This window comes from Mirounga angustirostris, unplaced genomic scaffold (genome assembly GCF_029215605.1).
Source record: "Mirounga angustirostris isolate CCGP_5_RB_7025 unplaced genomic scaffold, mMirAng1.0.hap1 SCAF_7, whole genome shotgun sequence".
Lineage (NCBI taxonomy): Eukaryota > Metazoa > Chordata > Mammalia > Carnivora > Phocidae > Mirounga > Mirounga angustirostris.
The window spans coordinates 140,983,447-141,006,229 of NW_026991715.1; the positions used below are offsets into that span (position 1 = coordinate 140,983,447).

The following is a 22,783-nucleotide window of genomic DNA, read 5'->3' on the forward strand; positions in this document are numbered from 1 at the left end:
CAAATAGGAATAAGAGCTTGGAAAGGGAACACGTGGTCAAGATGGTCAAGAAGGGTCTTGAAGATGCCATGGTTGGAGGTCAGGGGCAAGGAGTGTTTCGAGGAGGAGGCTGTACGTGATGTTCTCAGGGTACTGAGGAAGGCGACCGGATTGTATAAAAATATGAGTGTTTGTGGAGAACTTTATAAATAGTTCCCCATACTTTTGTTTATACATGTGGAGGAGGCAGAGACTTTTTGAAGTAAAAAACCAAATGAAGGGGCTTACGGATAAAACCAGGGCTGAGAAAATGGAGGTGGGTCGTGTGAACCACATATTTGAAAATACTGGCAGTGGGTGTGTGGAGAGAAATGAATCTGTGATTTTTTTGTTAATTTGTTTTTTGTTAATTTATTTTTATTGTGGTAGAAGAGCCATAATTGACCATGAGTGACCGTTAGTCCCTTCACAGTATCTGGCGGCCATCACCACTGTTGAGTTCCAGAATATTTCCTCACCCGAAAAGGAAGCCCCATCCCCCTTCCCTCTAGCTCCTTGGCAACCACGAATCTGCTTTCTGTCTCCACGGATTTGCCTTCTTCCAGATATTTCCCACAAACCATACAATACGTGGCCTTGTTGTGTCTGGCTTCTTTCACTTAGCATCATATTTTTAAGGCTCATCCATTTTGTAGCGGGTGTTATTACTTCATTCTTTTTTATGGCTGAAAAATATTCCATTACTTGGATATATCACATTTTGCTGGTCTGGTCATCCGTGGATGGACATTTACGTTGGTTCTGCCTTTAGGCTGCTGTGAAGAGTGAGCAGCTTGGTTTTCTCTTGCTTGGTTTTGTTTTCAGAACAAGGAGGTACGACCCTGTGGGGGAAGGAGAGGCCTGTGGCCGGGCAGGACCACTTCCATCCAGCAGACAGCACCTCGGACCTGGCGCCTGGCTGCTGGGGCCAGTCTGCACTGTCTTGAGGGGGCAGGATTCTGTCTGGGGAGAGAGGGGAACCTGGGCAAGTGGTGGGCTTTGCTCATCATCCAGGAATCCTACAGGAGAACGGAAGGTAGCGTTAGGGAACTAGGTAAATGCCGGATGCCAGCATGGAAACTGATTTTAGGCAGCACTCATGCCTGCCTCCAGCAGTGAGAGGACTGGTTCTAAAGGAAGAGCCCAAGAATGTGCCCTTCACTTGTCATTTTCGTCATGGAGAAAGCATGCAGGAAGGAGGGAAATGAGAGGGGCGATGTTATTATTTAGAGGTATCTGGTAGAAGGAGGCAAAAGTGCATGATACGGTATCCTTATTGGGTAGATTGCATTGCTCGTGTGCTATTTATTAGGTTTTTTTTTTTTTTTGAAGGCTATTCTTACTTGTGCCTGTTTTTAAAACCTGAACAACTGGGAGAGAGAACTTATAATCCTGTAGTCATTTGGCTTGTATTCTTAGAGAGTATTTTTAAACGCTAACTTTCAGAGCCATCTAATGTCACTTAAAACACAAGAAGTGCTTCCAGTATTCATTTCTCCTGATCTGCAGGTTTTAGATTGTGAATAGTATTTTTACTTCCACTGAAAACACATTTCCCCCCCAGATCTCTTTCTTGATGTTTGCCTAAATTTTTTTGGTCAGTTGTCATTATCTTTATTAAAATGAGTGATGATATTTTCAGTCATGACTCAAGAGTCATCTGCTATGGAAAGAAAACTGTCTGAATTCTAAAGCTTATCAAGCTAAACATCCTCAAGTCAGAAATGGATGTGTATTTTGAATAAATTACGCATTTAAAATACCTTTTTTTTTTCTTTCTGGAGGCTAAATTCAAATGAAATCATCTTGCTTTAAAGGCTTTTTGTGGCAAAAAAAATAAAATAAAATAAAATAAAAAATAAAAAAGGCTTTTTGTGGCTCTACCAGGCTTGGAATATATAGTGAAGACTCAGTAATTGAGAAAATTTTTAAATTAAGACTCAGTAATTGAAAGAAAAGAAACTTGTATTTTTATTTATTTTTTTTAAAGATTTTATTTATTTATTCATGAGAGAGAGGGAGAGAGAGGCAGAGGCAGAGGGAGAAGCAAGGTCCCTGCTGAGCAAGGAGCCCGATGTGGGACTCCATCCCAGGACCCTGGGATCATGACCTGAGCTGAAGGCAGCTGCTTACCTGACTGAGCCACTCAGGCCCCCTGAAACATGTATTTTTAAATTGAGAAATTGATCTGAAATGGATTTGAGGTCAAAACAGGGGTACCTAATCTAGGTCCTCATTAAACTGGAATAGAAAAGACTGCCCTTCTCCACAGTCTTGCTTACATACACCTAGGTGATTGAGTTGGACCATTTCTACTTGCCTAATGCAAGGGGGGAAGGGATCCTGGTTTGAGGAATCTGTGCTCTTTGTGAGGGCACATGGGAAGTTAGAGATCGACTTAGAAGGTTGACTCTGTTCCTTGTTGAAGGCACAAAAGTCCTCAACTGTGAAAGACAACGTGGCTGGTAACAACTTTTCTCATGCTGGTTAGAATATGGGATTGATAAAAGCAAGAAGGTTGTTAGCTAAAACTTTGGAGAAAACTCTTTCTTTTGGTACTTCCAGCTGATTTCTGGAATAGAAGAAAAGCTGTTTTTTTTGCTAAGCAAGTGCTTTAGAAAAGTAGAGAGAGGCCAGTGAAAAGTTGACGCTGTTGAATTTACCGGAGTTGAGACTCTGACGTTGCGTCTCTGCCTTTGTCTGAGCTCACCACCTAGACTTTGCGTGAACTCTTGGCCTGAGCTTCTCTTTCTGCCCCTCGCCCTCATTTTGCCCTTTTGAATTTAATAATGAGGGGAAATAGAGGGAATTCATTGGTTGATACAATTCATAGGAATGCAGAGTTAGTAGGATGAAGCTACAGGTAATCCAAGCCTGGAAAAGATCTTAATGAAACAAAATCATAAAGATAAGCTGTCCAGCACTCAGAGTTCTCAGTCCAGGGGGATTATTTGCTAGTCCCTTTTGGTTAAATAGTTCTAGCATCTCATGACCCTCCTTCTTTTTTAGATACAAAGAAGAAATGTTCCCTTTCATATTCTTTTTGGACACTCTTTCCTGTCTGTTACCATTGTGCTCTGGGACTCCTGAATTCCAGTAGTTATTTCAAGGAAGTTGTAAATACTGGGGTGTGGGTCATGGTGGACTAAGCTATTTTCAGGCACATACTACCTTCACTCATATTTTGACACCTTTGAAAGATAACTTGACAGCCACTACCATGGGTCTGACATTGTGGTAAGGTCTGAGAAGAAGTGGGGGTCACATGGCTGGGTCACCTAACATCAAGACAATATCAAGAGCAGAGTCATTAACCAGTCTTGATCACCCTCCCCTCTCCCAACCCTCAAGTCTGATAGATCCTGGCTCCTTTTCCATGTTATATAGAAGGAAAGAATCCAGACAAAATATAAAAGTGGATCCATATAAAATATTTTTGGTCAAAAAGGCTATAATATAATACAGTATTCTCAAGATCTTCTAAATTTTTTTTAATCAGCAGTTCACATGAAGCTAAACAGAAACAGGATAATGAATATATGTCATGATTCCCTGATTGCCATACTTTTCTCTTTATTGAGTAAGGACCTATCATGATCAGGTATTGCTGTGTAATAAGCATACAGATCTCAGGGCATACAGATCTCAGGGCATTCTTGCTTTCTATCTGTAGACCAGCTGGGGTTCATCTGGTTTGGGCTGGACATAGCTCCAAGCTTTGGGTATATCCAGGCCTGCTCCTCAGTCTTTCAGCCTTGTTGGACTAGAGGCTATCCAAGGCAAATTGTTCTTACGGACAAAGACTGTAGGAACCTAAAAGGGCAAACCCAGTCATTCATGCACATTTCAAGCTTCTGCCTATTAATTTCCAGTTGGCCGAAGGAAGTGACATGATCAACTCCAAAGCCAAGAAGGGGAAAATACATCCAGTTACCATAGGCCATGACAAGGGTGGGGACATGTAATACTACTACAGGGAGTGAAGAATTGGGACTCATAATCTGATCTGGCATTAGGGTTTTTTATTATTAGGTTAGGAAATTTTTCATATGATTATATTGGTTTTTATTCTATGTTCAGAATTTTTTTTTGATGTTGTATATTTTTTTCATTTATGGGATAAAAACTTCTAAGTCCAGTTTCCGTATTTATTTATGAAGATAGCTACTTTAACCACCTTTTCTTAACCCTTAGTCTTTATAGGTGCTTCTTGGATTTGGGGCCATAATTACTAGTTTTACCCAGCACTAATTTTAAGGAATTTACTCAATTCCTTATTATTCTTATATCTTTCCAAACCAGAACCATTTTACCTACTAATAATTGGAGGGTATGAAATTATTGGCAAATTTCACATTATAGTGGCACATCTGTGTGTGTGTTCATATATTCCGAGCTGAAGGGCTTGTTCTGTTTTGTTTTAGAGAGCGAGCGAGCACATGCATGTGTAAGTAGGGCGGGGAGGGACAGGGGAGAAGGAGAGAGAGAATCTTAAGCAGGCTCCCTGACCACTGCCGAGACCAACATGTGGCTCGATCTCACAACCCTGAAATCATGACCTGAGCTGAAATCAAGAGTCGGATGCTTAATCAACTGAGCCACCCAGGCGCTCCTAGAGCTGAAGGATTTTCTAAAAGCTACTGTTATTATAGGACTGAACACTGAACATATTATACAGAAGGGTCTCATTATACATATTGAACTTAGAAGAACCAGGTCCATTCTTTGACAATATCATCCACTTATCTGGAGCCTAAATTAATGTTGCTAAAACAAGAGTTACTGTTTTGGGATCATAAATTCCCGTTGGTAACACACTCATGGTTATTCAGCAAAATTAACCAGAGAAGCAGCTGTGTGCTAGGCTCTGTGAGAGGGGGAAAGTGGAGGTAGGTAGAATGTATTAAAAATGTCCATGTATTTGGAAGGAACCAAATTCTCCTGTTAGCTGTTCAGGAACTCATTAGCCAGCTACATTTTCTTGCAATAAAATCTCTCTTATCCCGGGCCTGACTCTGAAATGCTTCACTTGAACTTCTTGTGATCTTTGTCAAGGAATGAAACACTTGACCGATGTCAATTTTTTGGTTGTGAATAGGGAAAGTGAGGTGACAGTTCCCATGGTCACCCTAGAGTGAGGGCTCTGATGGAGCTTTGCTTTTTTGGATTCCTGCTTAAACTTTGGGGCCACTTTCCCTGTCAGTGTCTCGAGCACAAGTCAGTGGCTCCATTCTTCCAAGATTTAGTAAATGCCTGCTGTGTGGAAGGCACTCTGTGGGACATCTAGCATAGGACCTCCTATTATGTCAGGATTTTATTGTATTTCCCTTGATGTTGGAACAAGGGAGAAGGTCTCAAATGTCAGAGAGGTGGTAGAAATAACAAAAGACTTGTACCTTGTCAGGCATGGTCAAAGCTGTGTGCATTCACTTTTCAGACGATTCCTAAGAGATTCCATTGCTGTTTGTTCTACATAAAGAGAGCCTGCGGGCACCAGGATAAAAAGATCTAGAAGTATTACATCATCAGAAAACATTTTCATTGGTACCTCATGCCATGACAGGAGGAAGTCCATGATTATATTTAGATTGATTCTGTTTTGCTCACTGAAATGATAATCTTAAGACAATGTAAGAAACAGGAAGAGGCAGGATATTCGAAGGCCACCAGATTTGTTGTATACACATCGATTAATGTTTCAAAATTGGAGTCTGGTATTTTCACGTATATCAGCATCCTATTTTATGTTTTCCAATCAGCTGTAATAATAGGTGTCTCATATTTAAATTATAGAAGCATCTTTGTGGTAATGTGTTGCACCTAACAATGTACCTCTTTTCAAAGGTTGAATATTTCTTTTTTTTTTTTAAGATTTATTTATTTTAGAGAGAAAGGGAGATGGGGGGGAGGGGCAGAGATGGAGAGAGAGAGAATCCTCAAGCAGAGTCCATGCTGAGCATGGAGCCGGACATGGGGTTCGACCCCAGGACCCGGAGATCATGACCTGAGCTGAAATCAAGAGTCGGCTGCTTACCTGATTGAGCCACCCAGGCGCCCCCAGAGGTTGAATGTTTCTTTATCAAGAATATGAAATTTCAAGATTTGCACAGTGAAAAAACAGAAGTACCAAAGGAAATTTTCTTTTTAGTGTTTCGTTTGGTTTTGTTTTACCTTATGATTTTGGTCATTGAATCTCCTAGCTTGGTTTTTCATGACCTGTCAAGACTGGACTTGTTTGGATTCTCCCATTACAGGATACAGGTTTTAGCGCCCCGCCTGTGTGTTACGTTTTGTCCTAACCCAGCAGTGCATCTGGTCCAGGACCTTCGCCTTGGCCCCCTGCGGTGACTGTGCTCCAGATGAACCTGGGGTGGCATTGTGGACGGGGAGAACCATGAGTCTCTAACTGACCTGTCTTTCCAAGGAAGCTTCTGTGGTGACAACAAACAGAAACCCCTCAATCTAGCATTAATAATGGAGGAATTACTATTTGGACTCAGTATCACATGGAAGCTGGAACCAAGAAATGCAAGGAACCAGAGGCTAGAAAGTTACAAGGAACGGAAGCAGCTTTTGAGGGCTCCCCAGGAATCAGAGGGAGCAGACAGGGAGCTTGGAGTGCGGTGAAGGGCAGTGAGGAAGTGGAAGGAGCCTGGATGACGGTGCTGATAACCTGTTAATAACCATCATCTATTAGTGCTTAATATTGCTGGTCATTGTGCTGGACGCTTTCAGTGTCACCTAATGTGTCTTCATGACAGTTCACGAGGCAGGAAGTCGTAGCCCCATTTATGAGACAAGGACACCAAAACCTGGGTAAGTTACTAGACCAAAGTGATGGAGGAAAGATTTCCGTGCCCATCCCTCCCCAGAGCCAGCAGGCTGATCTCCATATTCTACTGCATCCTCTGTCAGCCAGGTTCTATTTCCTTTTCTAGAACATGACCTTATAAATAGTACAAAGGCAAAGAAAGGTACAGTTAGAATTTAAAGTAAGAATTTAAAAATGTTTCATCACATGCCAATAATGAGGAAGGAAACAGGACTTTGGTGTCCCCACGGTGCAAGGCTGCGAGATGGTCAGAGCCCTAACTCAATGTGGTAGGAGGGACGGTCTCCATGTTGAAGAGACAAGTTAGGCTTTTTGTGACTGAAATGTGTTTCTTTTCTCTTATTACAAGTTTACTTTTAATATTGCTAAAGCTTGTTTTCATCACAAAAAATGAGGCTGTATTTTTAGTAAAAATATGTTCATCTCTGTCATATCAACTAATTTTTTTCTTGGCAGAGAGTTCCTCTTTATATGTAAAAGAATTAAATCTTAGGAGATAATATGGCACCACTGGAAGAAACAATGGACTTTGAGCCCACCAGTTCATCTTGTAGGCCTGTTTCCTTACTGGCTAAAGAAAGTGAGTAGGCTTACTTTACAGCTGGGCTAATCCAAGACTGTCTGGTGATAAATCAGTGGAACAGAGTAGAGTCCAGAAATCACATGTCACATGTATGTGACAACCAGTTTTCAACATAGGTTCAGAGGCAGTTCAGCAGAGAGAAGATGGCTTTTTAACAGGTAGTGCAGAAAAGTTGAATATCCATATGCAAAAATATAAACTTAGATGCATACCTAGCATCATATATAAAAATTAATTCCAAGGGCATTTAAACAGGCCCAAATGTAAACTGAAATTTATAAAATTTCCAGAAGAGAACACAGGAGAAAATCTTCATAACCCCAAATTAAGGAAAGATTTCTGGGATACAAGACTATAGGCATCATCCATAAAAGAAAAAATTTTTTTTAAATATTTTATTTATTTATTTGACAGAGAGATAGCACAAGTAGGCAGAGTGGCTGGCAGAGGGAGAGGGAGAAGCAGGCTCCCCACTGAGCAGGGAGCCGGACATGGGGCTCGATCCCAGGACCCCAGGATCATGACCTGAGCCGAAGGCAGCCGCTTAACTGACTGAGCCACCCAGGTGCCCCCATAAAAGAAAATTTTAACAAATCGGACTTCATCAAGATTGAAAAACCTTTGGTCTGTAGCAGACAGTATTGAGGGAATGAAAAGTCAAGGCATAGACTGGAAGAAAATACTTATAAACCGTATATCTGAAAAGATCTGTATCCCGAGTATAGAAAGAACTCTTAAAACTTAATAAGAAAACAAGCAACCCAAGTTTTAAAAGTCCAAAGGATTTGAACAGATACTTCAACAAAGATAAACACATAAAAAGATGCCCACCATTGTTAGTTGTTTGAACTGCAAATTACAGCCACAGTGAGATACCACGACACTTACTAGAACAGCCCACATTTAAAAAGACCATACCAGGTGTTGTGAAGATGTCGAGCAATAGCAACTCTCATATTCTGCTGGTGGGAAGGAATGTCAGATGGTTACAACCATTTGCTAAAACAGATGGGTGCAGGTTTTTGAAAAGGTAAACATACACCACCATGTGATTCAGCCATTCCACTCCTAGGTATTTACCCAAGAGAAATGAGAGCATATGTCCGTACAAAGTCTTGTGCAAGAATGTTCATAGGAGCTTTATTGGTAAGAGCTAAAACCTGCCCATCATCAGGCGCATAGGTAAGTAAATTGTGGTGTATCCACAGAGTGGATCACTGCTCTAGAATAAAAAGGAATGAGTTATTGATACACCAGCAAGTAAAACAACCTGGATGAATCTTGAAATAATTATGCTGAATTAAAGAAACCAGACAAAGAATAGTCATGCTGTATGACTCCATTTATGTAAAAATCTTAAAATGCAAACTAATGTATTGTCACAGGAAGCTAATCAGTCCTTGCCTTGGAAGGGACGGGGGTGGTGCCAGGAAGGGCAGGAAGGAAGGAAGGATTCAGAAGGGCACCCGGAACTTTAGAAGGCTGATGGCATTCTTCATTATAGTGATTTTGGTGATGGTTTCATGGGTGTATACGTATGTCAAAGGTTATCAAATAATGCACTTCAAGTATGCAGTTGATTGTATGTCAATTACACATCATAAAGCTACTTAGAATAAAAGCCAGTGGGTACAGCAATCAACAGTAATACTTGAATGAGAGCACAAATAGAAGTAGGAGCTGTTCTGTTCAGAAGCCAGCAGGAATTGCATTGTTTTCTGCAGATAATTCCAGAACTTGTTCTGACACCGTTCCATATTGCTGAGATATCCCTTTCCTGTGTGTTGTGCAGGATGTATTTCCTTTAGTTGAAATAATTAAAAGGTCCTTTGACTTCTGAGAATAATGTATTTCTCATTTTAGAAAAATGCCTTAGGGAGGCACAGTGCAAAGGTGGACAAGCATGGACCTGACTTCTGAGCTGAGTTTCCCGTGAGATGGTTTTTGGCCTTCTTGTTTGTATGTCATAAAAACAGAAACCAAAGATGACTGGATGCTTGGGACAACAGGTTCCACTGACTCTAAGACAAAGGTCTCCCCACCCCCAGGCCAGCCTTCTGTCTTTCACAAGCTCTGAGCCTGCTTCGGTATATGGAGATGAGCAAAATGAAAAATCCATGTGCTTTAACACCCCCACCCAGCCCCAAAAAGCCTTCAAGTAGGATGAGTCAGGTAGGGTGTTTGTTTTGGTTTTTTCCTAGTACCTTTTACTAATCCGCTGTGACAGCAGACTGATGGTCGCCCTGGGCTGGGCTGGATTTCAAAGAAGGTGACCACGTAGGTGGGTAGGTGTTTTCAGGTGGGCATTGGAAGTGTTCTGTATCTTGCTTCCAATGGTGATTTCAAGGGTGTAAACAGCTGTTAAAACTCACCAGATTTTTGGGGCGCCTGGGTGGCTCAGTCGGTTAAGCGACTGCCTTCGGCTCAGGTCATGATCCTGGAGTCCCGGGATCGAGTCCCGCATCGGGCTCCCTGCTTGGCAGGGAGTCTGCTTCTCCCTCTGACCCTCCTCCCTCTCATGCTCTCTGTCTCTCATTCTCTCTCTCTCAAATAAATAAATAAAAAAAATCTTAAAAAAAAAAAAACAACTCACCAGATTTTGTGCTTTAAAAATGCATACAGTTTATTCTCTGTAAATCATATCTTGATAAAGTTGTTATTTTAGGAACTCCATACATTTCTGCCTTCAGCTCTCTGCCCACGGCTTCAGAAAACAGTGGACCCGACACACGCACCCCCCAATTATGTCTTAATAAAATAATCCTATCGTTGCCTCCCTGAATCATTTCTTCTTAGGAAAGAAAGAAATCCTTGTAGTTGCTGTTTCAGCCGGAGACCCATAGATTAGGTTTTTTTGTTAAGCTTGGATACTGTTTGTTTATATCTTGTTTCTAAGGGCAAAGTCAAGGTGAAATTGAGGCAGTTTGTTTTAGCTAATGAACTACACAAGAGTGTGATTATTAGTCCTGTCCCTTCAAACATGCTAGCTCTGGGGCAGGGCACGGACCAGGGTGGTGGTCTATCCTGGAATCGCTCAAGCACAGGGATGCCATATAAAAGATACTTGTTTACTTGTCACTTGACTGAATTGATGTTTTTCCCCCCTTTAGTTCTGAATCACCCCTGTTAGACAATCCTCTCCTCCCTGATCCCCCAGCTGACACCAGGGTCGTCCCTGCTTGGTTCCGTGGAATGTGGATGAGCTGATAGATGCGGGGTGCCCAGCACCCATGGCTTGTCTGGAACAGGCATACTGCTGTCTCTCTTCTCCCTATCCCTTGCATTTAATCATCAGTTAGCTCCAAATTATTTACTAACAAGCCTAAATCTTTCCCAGATCTAATCTTCCTACAGTGCAGGAGTGACTTACTCACCTGTATGCGTGCAAATTTCCTGAATGGATGGGAACCAAAGAGTTTCATCTTCTCAATTTTTAGATTCTTCCCATAATAATTGAGATTGTGGTAGAAGTGAATGCATTATTAGCCCTGTGTCTCCAGGTGACAGAAACATTAATCCTGAGCTCTGAGTCAAGCCTCATCAGCTCTGCCCCTTTAGGCAGGTACACTCTGTCCTCTCAAGTTTGATCAATTCTTGACTTCATAAATGACTGCTCAATAAACAAGCATAATGAGGTAATTGACTTGCTCCTAAGAAGGGGCTTAAAATGCACCAATAAGACAACAGTCATTGCCATAGGAAATAAAACTGTGTTGGTAATTTAATTTAGTTGGGAGATCCAGGCCAGATTGAGAAAGCTGTTCACTTTGGGTCCCTAGATTCCCACTAAAAAGGGCCCCAAAGAATCGATTTTTGTAAATTTACTCCCTGAATGCCTGTCCTAACCAATGAAGCAGTCAGGAATATAATTTATAATGCATTTTACATCTTAAAAAAATCATTTGAATGTGTACTTCCCTTGGGCAGAATTCTTATCCGTTCATTTAAAAGTGTCCTACACATTTCTACCCTGAGCAAATATTACTTTGAAGAGAAAAGTTATGTTAGGGGCTCTTGGGTGGCTCAGTCGTTAGGCATCTGCCTTCAGCTCAGGTCATGATCCCGGGGTCCTGGGATCGAGCCCCGCATCGGGCTCCCTGCTCCGCGGGAAGCCTGCTTCTCCCTCTCCCATTCCCCTGCTTGTGTTCCCTCTCTCGCTGGGTCTCTCTCTGTCAAATAAATAAGTAAAATCTTTAAAAAAAAAAAAAAAAAGAAAGAAAAGTTATTTTAAAACATGCCATTCAATTCAGGCATATTTGATAAGTGGAGAATCTGGTACCAGTGATTATTTGACATCTAAATGGTGAATAAAATACTCATAAAATTTTGACAGTTACTCAAAATATGTTCAAGGCAATGAAGAGATGGAACCTGCCTTAAGTGATAATGAAGGGACATGACAGGACACTGGTACCAGGACAGTTGTCTTTCTTGGTGGTTGGTGGGAGGGGACCAGGGGGCCCGGGGACAGGGCAGCAAGCAGGAGGAGGTGAGGCTGGGCACTGCAGGACCAGGGGCTGCCTTGTGACCTTTCCTGTCTGGCTCACTAAGTCCCCGCCCTAGATTATGAAACATGTTCTGGAAATTGTTTCCAGAGGGCACACATCTCTGTGGTGACAGCTTATTTCTGGATTCCTGGTGCAAATGCCTGGCCTCTGATGACATTCAGGGGTGTGTTTCATGGCCCATCATCTGATTAGTCACTGAATGCCAAGGACTCTCCCGGCTGGCTTAGGGTCAGAGCACATGAGCACAGGAGGAAAGAAACTTGTTGATTTCCCCCAGGCTCCTTCTAACAGACCCTGCCTTCAGGTCTGGGGTCCCCCTTTATGGATGTCTGCAGCCCCGTGGAAGTGAAATGCTGGGGCCCTTCCCAGAACAATGCTCTTTCAGCAGAGTTCTCTGAGTCTCCTCGTGGTGGAATTTCAAGCTTTATGTCTGAAGAGATGATTTCAGTCACCTCTGAAAAATCTTGGGAAAAAAAAAAAAAATGAGCCTGTAACAGATTCTTACAAAGAGTCCTCAGCTTTGCTTTGAAGAAGGGTGCTTTCGTTCCGTTTTCAGTTCTGGGGTGAGGTACTGCGAGTTGGGGCATCCTGGTTAGATAGACTGGAGTTCACACCTTTCTCTACATTACTGTGCTCACCTACAAAATGGGTGTAATAATAGGAACCCCTTCCCAGAGTCTTGGGGAGGCTAGAATGAACCCAGCATGGCCAGCAGTTAACCCGGGATGGCACGTGTGCGGTTCATCTGACTGTCACTGTCTCTGTCACTGGTTATCTTCATCTTCTGGGAGAACTGAAAAAGCCCCTGACTTGCAGTCACTTCCATGCTCACAGCAGGACTCCCCAGGGGAGCCAGGAGGCACACTAATCCCCCAGCCGCCCAGAGCAGTCACCTCCCAGAGGCCCGGAGCCTGGCGGCTTGGTCTTTGGAGTTGGAGCCAGGCGCCATCTGCTGGGTTTTGGGTAAGGCGGGTGGGGTGGTGCTCGAGTTTCTGAGTCTGCTCCAAGGCCAGGGGCTGCGCAGCGTGGGCATCTGGTCCTGATCTCGGCCCTGCTTGAACCCTGTGTCTGACCTCACGCACATCAGTTAAAATGAAAGGGCTGAGTTGATCCTGTGCTCCTTCCCGAGAACATACTGGAATCTACCAGAGAGCTGAACTCCTCTATATTCTGGGACTATCCTGAGGACTGAGGGTTCCTGTGCTTTGTCCACCTGACATTTGGTCCAAAAGCAGCAGCCCCTGCCTGCAGTCTGAGAGAGCCGTCCCCAGGCAGGGGTGTCACTCTCTCCTTGGCCTGCGCAGGGAAAGGCCAGGCCGTGGGAACGCACTCTGCCGCAGGCTGCAGCCCGCTCCTCCTGCTCTCTGCACAGCCACCGCCCCCCACATCCGTGCCTCGCACCATCCTTTCCCTTTAAAGAAATACAGCCTTTGTTTGATCCGTGGTCCTAACCGCACACCGTGCCCCATTCTCGCCCACGCCCCACGTTGTAGCTGCTGCAGTGGTTGGCAGCTCTCCGCTTGGCTGATGAGGCCTGGACGCCCCAGGCTGGCAGCTTCCAGCAGAGGAGAGGAGGCATTTCCAGAACAGGCTCCGAGGCTCCCTGCCTGCCGCATCACCCAGCTCTTTTCACAGGTACCCGGCCCTGGGCCAGTCACAACACCTCCAAGCCTCATTTCGTCCCTTTTAATCCGTGGGAAATGCTATTTAATTCGGGCGTCGCGGTGAGGATTAAAGCACGGGGAGAGCCGCAGGGTGCCTGGCCCCTCGATAAGGGCTCCGGGAGTAAGAGCGGTTCCTGTGTTTGCCTGGCTGTCGGAGGCCAGCTGGTCAGTCCTGCTCAGGGCGTGCCCTCATGTTCTAAGGGACAAGACAGACAGAGTGAGATTGGCATGGGGCTGGTCAGAGGAAGAGGAGGGAAGGATCCAGAAGGGCTGTCAGTTGAGATCAGGCCTCTTGCCATTTTGGACTATTGTGGCGTGCCTGGCACCGTGCCTGGCAAAGTAGAGCCCCTTTTCTGGCCACGGATATGCTCTCCCCTACTCCAAGGGCTCATCTTCGGGGGCCCCCAGGCAAATCCATATTTAAAAAATATCCTTTTAGTCTGCCAGAATGCTCTCCCAAAACAAGAGCCTGAGGTGAACTCAGAATCCCATAGTTACAAGAGAGTCCAGCTCTAATTTGTATAAAACACCATCTCAGGTACCCTTCTTTGGTGTGGCACCTTCAACACTGTGCACGGATCTCCAGGCTTCTGGAGAGAGAGAAAGCAGAGAGCTGTAGGACCCCGTGATGATCCGCGTGTTTTCCACGCAGCATACCCTGACACGTCTGTGGAGTTCGTGTTTTCCACGGGGATGAGGGAATAAAGGACGTGAAATGGGACACATGTGTCCTGAGACCTGGGTGTCTTGGTGGCGCCTTGGGAGAGAAGTTGAATGTGTTGGAGTGTTGGTGAGCCCAGGTCCCAGGGGTTGAACCAGCTTGGTGATTTTAAGTTTTGTGAGGCAATCTCTTATACTCATAATCCTGTCACCCTTGTCACCACCGTGAGTAATCAGATTCTTCATATTTGAAGGCGAAAGGAGCGATTTGGGATCTGTCAACACTGTCCAGCTTCGGGGCGTTTTGTGAGAGCTTCTCTCTGTAAACCGACGAGTGGTTCACTGATGTCAAGGCCACCTCTGGGGAGAGACAGGTTTCTTCTTGAAAGCTGACCTGCAAATATCCATCCATCCCAGCCTTTGGATGGTCCATTTCGAGCAAGAGAAGTGAAATGGGTGGGCGGGAGAGGTGGTCTCCAAAGGAGATAAAAGGATGTTCGCCACCGTGCAGTTTTAAATCAGTCACGCATGGCAGCTAGCACTTCCGTCCGCGCCAACGCAGTGTGCATTCAGAAACGACAACCCCGTTGGGTGGAGGGCTCTCTCTCTGCACGTGGAGTCACTGAGATCAAGTAGAGCATTCAGATCTTGTAAGGACTGATGCTGATGGTAAATACACTTGTGTACATTCGAGGGAGAGAGCGAGAAAGAAAAAAACGTACAGGCTCTCTAGTTTAAATGCTCCTTCCTTAGGACCCAGCTTCTCCTAGCCTCTAACAGAATGGGTCTTTCTAGGCTCACTTGTTTAATATCCAGCTTCTCTAACACCCTGGGAGCTCCATGAAGCTGAGACCATGCCTCCTTTTCCACTCCTGTATGCCCAGGACCCAGCACCGTGCCTGGCACTTAATAAATGCTCAGTAAAAATGCCTGGTGAATGAATGAGCCATCTCATCTGTCTCCCTTAAAGAGACCATCATTTCCAGAAGAAAGATGATAGCAGAAGACATTGCCTTCTGGACTTTTGGCAGGGATATTTTATCAACGAGGCAATCCCTGGTACAGCATATAATTTGGAGGGGGCTTCTACTCTTAGCAAAGTAATACAATGGAGCTTCTGAGTCTTGTGTGAAAAGTGACTAGTAAAAACTCAGAAGAGGGAAATGAGAGCTGGCTGGAATTGAAGTGTGAATGTTGCTCTGAGTACAGAAATTCCCCGGGCTACCCCTTCTGATTCATTCACACATTATCACATGATTGCCTTGGCCTTGATAAGGTTGGCTAGAATATGCAGGGTAATCTCTCCTCTCCACCCGCTCTATACATCATCGCTCTCCAGCAGGGCTGGCCCAGCGTGGAGCGGTCTGCACTTCAGATGATAACCTTGGGGAGCCTCACTCCACACAGCTTCAAACCAGCAGGTAGCTGGTGTCTCAGTTCTTAGAGTATGTGTAGACAGCATAGTTCTCACACATAATCGAAGTCTCAGCTACTCTGAACATACTCTGATGCTCATTTTTTGTTGTTGCTGTTGATAAAATGTTCTTTATTGTAAATCAGTGGGTGTAGGGAAACTATGTCCTTCTTTTTGGCTGCCTAGACCTTTTTGAAGGACTTTCCCATGAAGAGAAATTTTCTGCCTTGGGAGACCCTGCCTTCCCACAGCAGAAGCTGGAGCTCACTTTCTCAGGCTTCCTTGAAGCTAGGAGGTAACCATGTCACCCAGCTCTACCAGCCAGATGCACGGATGCCATTTTGGATTATGAAGCTGGTAATGAAGAAAGCAGGCTTAATGGAATCCATTCTGGTGAGGGTGGCAGTCAAGACACGCTTTCTACAAGGTTGTGGTGGTGAGAGTTCTAGAGTGTCCAGTGTTATGTGGGCTGCCCAGGTGCATCCACTGGTATTTCTGATGGAGCAGTTCTGTGGTGAGATTTTGGTGGCATTTGTGACCTGGTTTTCTGGCCCGTCTAGTCTCCCTGGGATACCCTTTTGTGAATTCCTTTTCTGTTCAAACTGGTGAGAATAAGTCAGCCTTACTTGCCATCAGGAACCCTGGATGATTCTGTGGGTCATTCAAGTCCTAGACCATGAGGGTGTGAAATATCACCATAATCACCTTGGGCTCCCTGTTAGACATCTGCCGGTTACCATGTAGACAGTTCTCCTTCCTTTCTGAGCATCAGTCAAGAAAGGCTTAGACCTAGAGACATCTAGGTTGTTCTGCCTTTGTGTTAGTTCCTCCCCAGTTGAAATTTGGCATTTGTCCTGGGAGGTGGGGAGGAATGGGGTAACGATCATACTCTTGGGTTAAACAGTTAAGAGAATCTTGGACTTTTGGTGTTCGTCTTGTCAGCCGCTAAAGTATACATTTCAGTCTTTTGCAAATTCCTTTCAACTCTAAAGTCTAGAATCCAGCATGACATCTTTCTAAAATTCCTTCACCTTTTTCCAGATCTTTCCAAAGTGCCACATGCAATGAATTCAGATAACATATTGTATAAATACATGTTTGTGTTTCTGTTAGGATTTGCTATTAATTTTATGGGATAAAATGATTCTAAATTATCTATCTTCAAAGTTACATTATTTTAAATTTTACTACAGTCTCTTCCATGAGCTATGTTGTATGAGCTTGAATAGTTTACAAAACCATGATACTGATGAACAAGGAACCCCTATTGCTTATTCAAGGCTGACTTACACTGTGGTCACTCCAACTATAACTGCACACAGAGAATTCATGCGGTTATCTTCATGTTCAGATAATTTGCAGAATTTCTTGAGAAATATGCAAATCATACAGGTATACTTTGTAAAAAAATTTTTTTAAGATTTTATTTATTAGAGAGAGATTTAGAGTGTGAGCTAGAGGAGGAGCAGAGTGGGAGGAAGAGGAAGGGGGAAAGAATCTCAAGCAGACTCCATGCTGAGCACAGAGCCTGACCCTGGGCATTGATCTCACAACTCCAAGATCATGACCTGAGCTGAAACCAAGAGTCGGACACTCAACCAACTGAGCCACCCAGGCACCCCTGTAAAATATTTTAAGTGGTATCTAGGTAACTGCTTTAACCTTTCCTTTATTGTCTGCATGGAGACCCAGCATGAAGAAATAAAAGGGAAAAAAAAAAAAAAAACCTTTTGAACACTAACAAGTAAATTGAGATGAAACCCCTGATGTTCTAGAAAACTGCATTATCACCTTGACACCCAGAGACTCAAGTGACAAGCCAGTGACATTCAATGTCATTGGGTCTCTATTGGCTATCAGGGCACCTTGTGTGATCTGTGTCTATTTTTTAAGGGAGATTTCCAAGGCCAAGGAGGACATGGGTCCATTCCCTCCCTCCCAGCAATCCGTGTACTGGAACAGGGTCTGACACATTCCCTGATGCTCTCCTAACCAATGGCACTTCCTCGGGTGGCAAGGAGACTTACAGCTGGGGGAAGCCTTCTTAATCAGGTTGCTCACTGCTTGTGCTGGGAAAGAGAAGCCCAACTCAGAGCTGCGCACTGCCTAATTTGTTAAGAGAAACCCTGTTTAATGCTTGGTGAGTGGAACTTCCTATTCACAACCCCTTCAGTCCCCGCTGATGACGCCTCCTCTGTGGCCATCAGATTGTCTTGTTTCTGCCTGGAGTTCTCCTTCTTGCCCCCAACCCCAGCACTTCCTTCGCTGTCACTGAGACATCACTTTCCAGGGAAGCCTTTCTGCTCACCACACCCTCCAGGCCTATCTCTCATGCTCACCTTGTGATTCCATATCACTCTACACTTTCCTGTCCTAATACCTAATACCACTGATCACATTGCTCTGTAATCTCTTGTTGATTTGTCTCACTTACACTTGGGGATGATAAGGACCATTTCTAATCTTTGCCCTCCTAGTGCTTGGCCTGCAATTGGCATTAGTAAATGAATCAGCCATTTAACCAAACTATGTAATTAATAAGATCTATGATGAGTCTAGAACTGTGGCATGAGCAATGGGTGGTTCAAGAGAAGGAAAACAGCCCTGGCTCAGCCATTGACAAGCTCTGTGGCCCTGGGCAAGGTACTTTGCTGCTCAACCTCAGTCTCTGTAACTGTGTACCTTCCTCAAGACATTTTAAGGATTATAAGAAACAATTAACTGAAAGCACTCAGTACATAGTAAACATTCCTTAGCTGCTATTATTATCATCTGTCATCAAAGGGTGGGCTGGCTAGCAGGATTGAGGGACCCAAAATGAAGGAACAGGAGATCTGAAAGATTGTTTCTTTCATTCATCATTCATTCATTCATTCATCCATTCCTTGTGTTGATATTCTGATGAAAGTCAGAGAAAGGAAAGATCATAGTGATCAGAGAGAGCAATGTGGAAAATGTGAGATTGAAGCTCTTCATCTCTTGAGTGTTGTTTTAAAGCAAACACTTAAGTGGGACAGTCAAAATGCCCACACTCTTCCCAGTGTTATGCATATGATTATATTCTCACTCAATCTGCTATACCAAATCCGAATCCAGTCCACTTTACAACATTGTGTATGCCCTGAGTCTTCACAACCGTATGAAGTACTACTGTTATCCCACGTTACAGATAAGGAGACAGGCACAGAAATGTTAAGGGGCTTGCCTGAGCTCGCACAGCCAGCAGGTGGTAGGGCCAGTGGCAGACCAAGGCAGGCTGGCTCCAGGGGTCACGTGGCCAAAGTGCCCCTCGGACCACGTGCACCGTGCCCGGCACAGTGAGAGGATCGGACACCAGAGACTGCCCTTTAGTGGTTCACTGCTCAGGCAAGGAGTTACAACCCCCTTTGTGAAGTAAATGAGATTGAGAAACAGAGCCGAGGACTCTAGCCGGGGTGGGTTTCCTGGAAGCAGTCGGTGCGGTGGACATGAAAGTACAGCGTGTTTGTGAGGATCACCCGGGAAGGGAGGATGAAGAGGAGTAGGCAGAGGGGCCGTGGAGCTGCCAGGTGGCCTGGCCTTCTGGGGCAGGGGGCACCATCTCAAGTGATGGCGGGGCAGGGGAGGGGAATATAGAGCACAGCCCTCTGGACGCAGGTCGAGCTACATTAGGCTGTGCTTGGACTTGATTGAGACCGAAGATGAACCTGACCACCATGCGGGATAAACATGAATGGGGGAGCCTGAGGGTAGCGCCTGTCCTCCCGAAGGACACTTAAGGTTAAACTGCACTCTCTACCTTGTGCCACCTCCGGGTGGACCGACAGAATGTGCAGTGATGCAGTTAAGGGCATGAAAAAAGATTCGCTCAAGTAGCTGCAATAGCTGGGAACTCATCAAGATGCTGGTGCTCTGAGGTTCGGCTTGCTGTTGAACGTTGCCGCCAAATAGTCCTCAGGTGTCTTCAGTGGGATGGTGATGTTATTAAATCAGATGTTGATCCGTGAAAAGAGTGTTTCTGGTTTGTTAAATTACCACACTGACAGGGAGGGTGGCTGGTTTGATTTGCACCTGAAATGATAAGAGGCTAATTATATAGCAGGGTGACCCACAGGGCAGGGGACGATCTCAGTCATAGCAACACAATATTTATCTGGACAGCAGACAGTCAAGCTGCTAATTCAAGATGCAATCTTTTCCAGGGACTCAGCCAATGCAATAAAAAACAACTTTCCCCATTCCTCACACAGGCACCCGCTGGTTCTCGGAAATACAACCACAGGTTATTTCTTGTCAGCTACTGATGTAAAACGTATTTACTGATGACCTTTTTAATAAGTATTTTTATATGAAATAATCACCATTTAAAAAGTCCGATCAGTGACAGGTCACCAAAACACAGAACCCCAGAAATCTTTGCTTTCTTTTGTGTACTTTAAAAGTAGAATTTCAGACTTTATTTCTTTTGTGGATTTTATCTGATTACAAAAGGAATGCATACATGGGAAAAGTTTTGCAAATACACAAAAGAAAGCAGACAAAAGAAGAGAAGCCTAGTATAATATATTATATTTACTATAATATACCATAAATATAATAATCACTAGTAATATTGGGGTAATAGTTCCTTCCAGGTAGTTTTCTTTGATTGATTATAGACAGACACATATTCTTTTATAATTTGTGGGGCTGTGCCTGTGTATAAAGTACAGGAGTTGGCAAACGATGGCTTGCAGTCATTCTCATTTATTGTCTGTATTACAACAGGGGAGTTGAGTAGCTGTGAAGAGACCATATGGCCCACAAACCTGAAAATATTTACTATCTGACCGATGACAGAAAGGTTTTTCACCTGGTTTACTATGTCGGGCGTCCTGTTGCCTTTAGAACTGTGTGTTCTAGTGAGTAGATGGAAGTTTTCCTTGTTTCCCCTTGTCCCTTATTCCTGATGGACACATTCAGTCCATCAGTAAACCTGCTTGGCTCCACTTCTAGGATGTGTCCTAGACACCCCTTGCCCCCATCATCCCCTTGAACCTGTGCCCGCTCTCATCCCTCACTGGCTGCCTCTCCTCCCTTGATCACAAAGAGCTGGTCTCCACACACCAGCTAGAGCTAGCTGTTTTGATGATTTCCCATTCCACCCAGAATGCAGCATGCGCCAACACTGGGGGACCTCAGATGTGATGCCCGCTTAGCTGCCAGGATCCCGGAAAGCTTTTGGCCACCTGGAATTTATGAGCTTCCAGGCATATAAATTTAAAGGGTCCAGTTTGGGGTGCCTGGGTCGCTCAGGTGGTTGGACGTCTGCCTTTGGCTCAGGTCATGATCCTGGGGTCCTAGGATCGAGCTCCACACCGGGCTTCCCGCTCAGCGGGGAGCCTGCTTCTCCCTCTCCTTGCCTCCCCCCCACCCCCCGCTCATGCACATGTGTGCGTGCTTTCTTTGTCAAATAAATAAATCTTAAAAAAAAATGAAGGGTCCAGTTTTCTACTCATACTAATTGTAACCACTGTAAAATCACTGTTTGCTAATTTAGTTATGTTCAGCATATAAAATCACATCTTATTTACATCCCATGTTAGCTTGAAAATGCTCCTTTTCCTGTTCTCCCTTCATGTCCATTTTATTGAAACTAGGGCCACTTTCTGAGCGTAACATATTTGCAGAACAAGTTGTCACTCCTAAGTTGTGATGGAGCACTTTAAAAAATCAGTCACTGGAAATCGTACCAACCAAGCTATAAACAACTATTTGGATCAGTTTTTTTTTTTTTTTTTTTTAGTTTTATCTTTTTTTCTCCAGTCTTACTGAGATAGAACTGAGCTATAACATTGTATAAGTTGAAGATATACAACATAATGGTTAGAGATACGTATTTTTGCAAAATGATGACCACAAATCACCTGCTATAGTTACAAATTTTTCTTCCATGGGATGAGAACTTTCAAAATCACCTCTCTCCACAAATTTACAATATAGTATTGTTAACTATAGTCATTATGCTGTGCATTATGTCCCCAGGACTTATTTGTCCTATAACTGGAAATTTGTGTACTTTGACCACCTTCACCCAATCTCTCCACCCGCTGCCTCTGGCAACCACCTGTCTGTCCATCAGTCTTTAAACCATGTGACCAGTTACTGTATTACTTTTTCAATAAATTTCTTTTTTAAAATATTTTCATTCCAGTATAGTTATATATTAGTTGCAGGTGCACAATATAGTGATTTAGCACTCCCTTCAACACCTGGTGCTCATCACAACAAGTGCCCTCCTTCATCCCCATCACCTATTTCACCCATCCCCCAGCCCCTTCGATTGTGAGGTCACGCCTCCACAAATAATTATGAAATCGGATAAATACCTTTTTCTTTCACTTTATACTGTTACTTGTTTTTTGTTTTTTTTTTTTTACCAATTCTATCAGGTGACATCTATGACATCTAAAAGCTTCTCCAGCTAGCACTGATGGAAGTCATTTCTGCCATCCTTCTTCCCCGAGCACTTTTCTGTTCACAGTAGAGAAATTGAACGTACAGCCCTAGTATGACAGATTTAGTTAGAGCACAAGCATGTGGCCACATCCTCTTTTTCAGGGATAATTTCAAGTAAAACCAAGCAAAGCATGTTTTAAAGGGATGACTCTTACCCCGTGGGGGACCCTGAGGGGTACCGCTAGGTCCCCCTTTGGGAAGAACCCTGATTAATGCCTCTCCTAGGAGGAGCCTCACTCTAGTGTTGAGGGTTTATAAACAGGGAAGAGCCTGGGAACACCTGTTTCTCATTTTGGCAAGACTCCCTGTCCATCTCCTTACTTGAGGGCAGTGGTGCTTTCATGGGGTCTGAGAAGGGGACTCATCATCCTGGAAAACGTTATGTACACATAGTGTCCTCTCTTGCACATCTCTCCGCAGATGGTGCTTCCTGTCCTCTCTTATGGCTTCAGACACGGCCTGTCCTTGCTCTTCACTTATATTTAGGACTTGAGGAGATTTTAAATTTTAACTTGCTCGTGATGGACCCAGATACCGGATCAGGAGGAGTCTTACCCAAGTCCCTACCCTCCACAGTTTTCCATACGACTCGTGGTTTCATTGTCTCATGAAGTCAAGTTTGATATA

The 22,783-nt window shown here is 44.1% G+C and overlaps 1 protein-coding gene across 2 annotated transcripts in view; it reads left to right on the forward strand.

Annotated features, from left to right (window-relative positions):
* Positions 1 to 22,783, forward strand: part of RETREG1 (reticulophagy regulator 1) — a 128,010-nt gene that overhangs the window by 52,086 nt on the left and 53,141 nt on the right. The window contains exon 1 of one of the 2 annotated variants that reach the window (XM_054504716.2): positions 13,558 to 13,576. The exons of the other annotated variant lie outside the window; for it this stretch is intronic. The gene's annotated coding sequence lies outside the window, so the exon portion shown is untranslated. Of the gene's footprint in view, positions 1 to 13,557; positions 13,577 to 22,783 lie in introns of those variants that run through there. 2 annotated transcript variants of the gene reach the window in all.